Source organism: Silurus meridionalis, chromosome 3 (assembly GCF_014805685.1).
Source record: "Silurus meridionalis isolate SWU-2019-XX chromosome 3, ASM1480568v1, whole genome shotgun sequence".
Taxonomy (NCBI): domain Eukaryota; kingdom Metazoa; phylum Chordata; class Actinopteri; order Siluriformes; family Siluridae; genus Silurus; species Silurus meridionalis.
The window spans coordinates 27,520,652-27,526,007 of record NC_060886.1 but is presented as its reverse complement, the minus strand read 5'-3'; the positions used below and the strand labels follow the sequence as shown (position 1 = coordinate 27,526,007).

The 5,356-nt window shown below is 37.7% G+C and overlaps 1 long non-coding RNA gene and 1 other non-coding gene across 2 annotated transcripts; both read right to left on the bottom strand.

Annotated features, from left to right (window-relative positions):
- Positions 1-311: 311 nt before the first annotated feature.
- On the bottom strand, positions 312-385 carry trnat-agu. The gene has a single exon. It is a non-coding gene; the product is annotated as a tRNA-Thr (tRNA).
- A 2,930-nt stretch (positions 386-3,315) lies between these two features.
- Positions 3,316-4,521, bottom strand: LOC124382979. The gene is made up of 5 exons (XR_006925158.1): positions 4,490-4,521; positions 4,248-4,314; positions 3,879-3,988; positions 3,673-3,731; positions 3,316-3,382 (listed from the first exon to the last, which is right to left on the bottom strand). It is a non-coding gene; the product is annotated as an uncharacterized LOC124382979 (long non-coding RNA).
- Between the last annotated feature and the right edge of the window lie 835 nt (positions 4,522-5,356).

The window sequence follows — 5,356 nt, the reverse complement described above, 5'->3', positions numbered from 1 at the left end:
TTGTTGTGTTTGTTTATCTGGTATTTTTCAGTTTTAACTGTAATAAGATTATTTCTGGATCTTGTGTATTTAATTCTTGGATTACTACACAAGGAATAGATACGGTTTCTATAAACTGGGCTGTGTGTGAACTTGTCTTAATGGCAGACTCGTAGTTTGTATAAAAGCACAGTTTTTTCCATTGCTAACAAATACTATCAAGCTTTTAAACGGTTCAGAGCAAAGCCTGCAATTCACCATTCAGTGCCACAGAGAAACCATCTTATCCACTTGCAATGTTAAATCTTAAGCCATAAAGAAAAAACTGCATCAGGCACTGCTGGGATTGGAACCCAAGCTCTCCTGTTTACTAGGCAGGCACTTTAACCAACTAAGCCACAGCGCCTCAATGCCACCAGGCAAATACTCAGCCAGCTGTTGAATGAAAATTCTTTGCTATTAGCTTTAGTAAAAAAACATTGCATGGACATATGCATTCAAGCTAACAGCTAATAAGGCAGAAGCATAGATTTGATTTTTGTCTTAATGCTGTCCTACCATTAATTTGAGACTTGCTAAGGTCCTAAACAGAAAATATAATTAAATCAAAAATATAGTTAAGATACCTATCAACAAAAAATAGCCATGCCACAGCAGTGAAAACGCTATCTAATATTTGGTAATAGTCTCAACAAAGCACCAAAATTCTGGTGAAATTAGCATGAAACACGCAACTGTTGACAGCAATTGCTCTGAGGGTACTACTCTTACAGCAATAACAAAGCAGTGCTGCAACTGACAAACATTGGGCACCACTGTCCTTAGTTGTAGGAGCAAATGATCCTGATTCTTTGCTCTTGGACCCATGCATGTTGTATTTGTTTTATATAAGAGACTTTTAAATCTTTTGTAGAACAATTGCTGTTCCACTAGACTGTGCACTTTGGTTGTAAAAGAAACCTATTGTAATCAAGAACTCAGAATCTGCCATTGCCTGTCTGTTAAATCAACACAAGCAGTCTATAATTGTTTATGCCGATGAGACTGTTAGTGTTAAAATAGGCCTCACACTGGTTCTCTAAACACATTTCTATGTTGTCTGTTCAGTGTCTATAGGATCTTTACGATGAATATGTAAGATACACGGAATGTCTTTGTGTGGGCTCATACATCTCTGGTTACTATGTCTTCTTACCCAATCAGTAACAGTTTTAGGTCACGTTTTTTCCAGTGTGTATATAAACTTGTCTGTTATCTGCATTAAACCGAAAAATTACTTTTGCGCCATTCTGTGTGCTGTGTGATTCTTCTCTGATCATAAAAGACACCACGGGCATCGTAGATCACATGGGAAACCTCTCCAAGAATTAAGTTTTTGTTTGGCATGATTAAAATCTAACAATTTTCGTGTCAGAAGTGAGATACTTTGCAGCAATATCTGAAAAGAAATCACGCATTTGTATTTGTATTTGTTTCATTAGCAAATGATGGTTTAGTCTCACAGTGGTAAGCATCCTTTATGGTGTTCATTTTGACCAACCAATGGCTCTGACAATAGTCGTCTTTGTTTTCAATAACCCAAAAGATATTCCCATGATCCTCCCATGCAAATATCATTGGTTCAAACATACTTAACTGTGACATTATTTGATGTGTCACTAAAACTTGAATTGTGAATACATCTTAGTCGCTATTTTAGAGTTATCTTTTTTGTCAGCTTGGGAACATGTTGTAGGAGGGTTATAATGTACTAAAGTTAATTTGATGAGACAGACTCCACTTTGGACAAATTTAGTCTCCAAATTAGACAATCAAAGATCGAGCAGCTGCTAAAAGAGGCCAAAAAGCAAAAGCCCTGCAACCATGACCTCACTTGAACACGCAACCTTCTGATCTGGAGTCAGACGCACTACCGTTGCGCCACGAGGTCTGAGTCGCTGCATGAACCCGCCTCATGGCACAGAGTTGGCTTTGCATTTTTCTCGTCACGGTTGTAATGACAGATTAAGTCTGATGGTCATGTTGCAGGCTCTGACATTTTCCGCTTTTGAAGTCCCTGATTGTTGGTGTAATTAAGATTCAGGAGTTAGTTTTCATATGTACAGGAAACAATCTTTTACACCATACAGTGAAATAATGAACTTAGTGTCAGTCATTTGGTCTGTGATGAAATGTCAAGTTTGTTTTCAAAAAGCTGATGCTATGTGTTAGACAATGGACAAAGATTGGCAAAGGAGCTCCTTGAACACTGCTGTTGGACATGAAATAGGGGATAACTTTCATTGTGGGCTTCTTACAAGAAAGGCACATTTAACAATTGGAGAAAGTTTCAAGAAACCCCTGAGATTCACCCTCTCTGAGCAAGCACAGAGACAAATATTTTAGTGAGGCCAGGTGACGCAACAGCAGACATGTGCGCAGAGCCTGGATAGCTCAGTCGGTAGAGCATCAGACTTTAACCCTGAGGGTCCAGGGATCAAGTTCCTGTTTGGGTGTTAAAAAGCTAATTGTTGTTGGTTCTTATTTTGATTTGATGTCAAAATGCCATGAGCCTCCCTCTTGCAGAGTACTGGCACTGACGTTCCAGATGTTTTCCAAGTCCTACCCATACGTGAGTAAATGATAGTTTAGTCTCACTGTGGTAAGCATCGTTTATGGTGGTCATTTTGACCAACAAATGGCTGTGACAATAGTCGTCTTTGTTTGAACTCAAAATATATTTCCATGATCCTCTCATACAAATAACATTGGTTTAAACTTATTTTAACTGCGACATTATTTGATGTGTCACTGAAACTTGAATTGTGAATATATAGGGTTGTTTTTACTCTGGACAGGCAACACAGAAGACGCTGCGAGTTCACAGAATAATTCACAAGTCACTGTTATATGAACTTTTTAATTTTTAATTACCGGAAAAGCTACAAAAATGTCAAATAACAAAATATAATACATGCGAACACACAACAGTATAAATAATATTTAAAAATGATGTATATATTAGCAAAAGAGGCACAGGGTTTATTTATATTTTTGTTATTATTATTAAATCTGATTAAACATTTTAGGAGATTATTTTCTATATGCGTTTGATGGATTGAGGTGGTGGTGAGGGTTTCTGTGCGTGCGTGTGTGTGCGCACGTGTGCGTGTGTGTGTGTGTTAGTTTTAGCCTTTACATCTCCTGGGATCTGAAGTTTCGAGTGCAACCCTGTAAACTCCATGCAGTGGATCCAGTAGAATGGGGAGTAACACAAACAGAGACACAGGGTTTTTTTTTATGTTTGTTGTTATTGTTTTTAAATCTGATTAAAAAATTTAAGAAATCATTTTTTGTGTTCTTTCATCTTTAGGCGATGCTGAAGGTCTGGAGGTGGTTGAACCATACACCTCATTTAAAGAATCTGAAAAACAACAAGAAATACGTCACACACTTCAACAGCAGGCGCAAGAAGCACCAAGTCTTCAGAATGCAGCCACAGCATTATTCACATATCAGCTCACTGTATTTTCATGTGAAACAAATATGTAACATCTGTAACTTAGACTAATTCTACTCTTAACGTACAAATTCACACGTTATGAAATGATACACAATCACATGTTCATTAGCTGAATAAAATCTAACACACTCATTCACACACTCGTTCACAGTGAGGTTCTATAACAGCATCTGCTTTGAGGAGATACTTACAGTACATGTGTCTGGACTCTAATGTCTGTTCCGAATGATCCTGACAGGAACAACATTAACTGCAAAGGAAGAAAAGACACATTTAACACAAAATAAAATGTATGAATTCCAGCATGACGAAATGATACATGATTACAAATACATTTATGGTGTGATCTCTAAAATGTTCATTCACACACTTATTCACACATTGAAGAGAAACTTACTTCGGTCTGGATTCTGTGGAGGTCCAATTATATTATTGTGCCTGATGGCATCAGCATCAGTTCTGTTTATTCTGGGAGCATCTCCCCTTTCATTTGTCCTTCTGGGAATCCTGTGAGAGAGAGAGAGAGAGAGAGAGAGAGAGAGAGACAGAGCGAGAGAGAGAGAGGGAGAGAGAGAGAGAGAGAGAGAGAGAGAGAGAGAGAGAGAGAGAGAGAGAGAGAGAGAGAGAGAGAGAGAGAGAGAGAGAGAGAGAGAGAGAGACAGAGCGAGAGAGAGAGAGAGAGAGAGAGAGAGAGAGAGATACGTAAGGAACTTAGGTTTTGCTAAGCTAGTACACATGTGCTCAACACACACGCGCGCACACATACCTTTCTACTGTAGGGTTCCAGGGGCCGTCACCAAAATTACTGACTGAAGCCATTTGTCTGTTTATTACTGCAGAAATACAAAAACATGTTACTAAAATCTAACAATTAACATCTATCTATCTATCTATCTATCTATCTATCTATCTATCTATCTATCTATCTATCTATCTATCTATCTATCTATCTATCTATCTATCGAGAGAGAGACAGAGAGAAAGAGAGAGAAAAAGAGAGAACTTTACCTTTTGACGAGCTGCAAACAAAATGAATAAACTTTTCCCCCTCGTGAATATTAGCCGCTGGTTTGTTTACTACAGTTGCTAAGATACACAACACAAAAAAAAAAAAAAAAAAAAGGTCCGATGTGATGAATTACCTGCTGTTTGTTGACCACGCCCACTATGTCTGTAAACTGATGAATCAATGCAGGGTTTGTTCAAAGTTCTAGCCTAATCATTGGACTTGTACAGAGTCTGCAGGGACCTATTGATTGACGTCATCACCCGGCCTGCCGCGTAGCCTAGAGGTTGCTTTTTTTTCTTCTTTTTTTCTTGCATCTGCGCCCGAATGTATTTAATAATTTGTGTATTTTTATGTATTGATTCATTTTTAACGTAAACAACACGAAAAACAACAGAAACCATCTTTAAAAATTTTCCTGTAAAGTTAAATAACATTACATTACATATATACGACATTACATAATTTTTTCCCCTTTCTGAATATGAACTGTTTTTATTTATTTTCTTTACAAAGCTTTTGCTCAGCAGCTCTCAGTGTCTCTCTGTTTTTAGTTTCATCAATACGTCTGGTAATTGTGTAATCTGAGAGGAACTTTAGCTATTTCTTTAACTGCGTCAGGGCCGAGCATCTTGTTGACAGGCAGGTAGCATTAATGTCTCTGCCACAGTGTGGGGCTTTTTTTGATTAGGTAACGAGTTCAGCTACTAGGTAGCTCACTTTGAGATCTCTCTCATTTACCTTTGTGTTTGTTTTTCATTAAAGTTGAAGTCATTAATTCTATTGTCATGAATAAACAATGTCATTATTGTGCCACCTACTGTCACCCAATTACTGTACATGGTGAAGTATTTTCATTACTCTGCCAG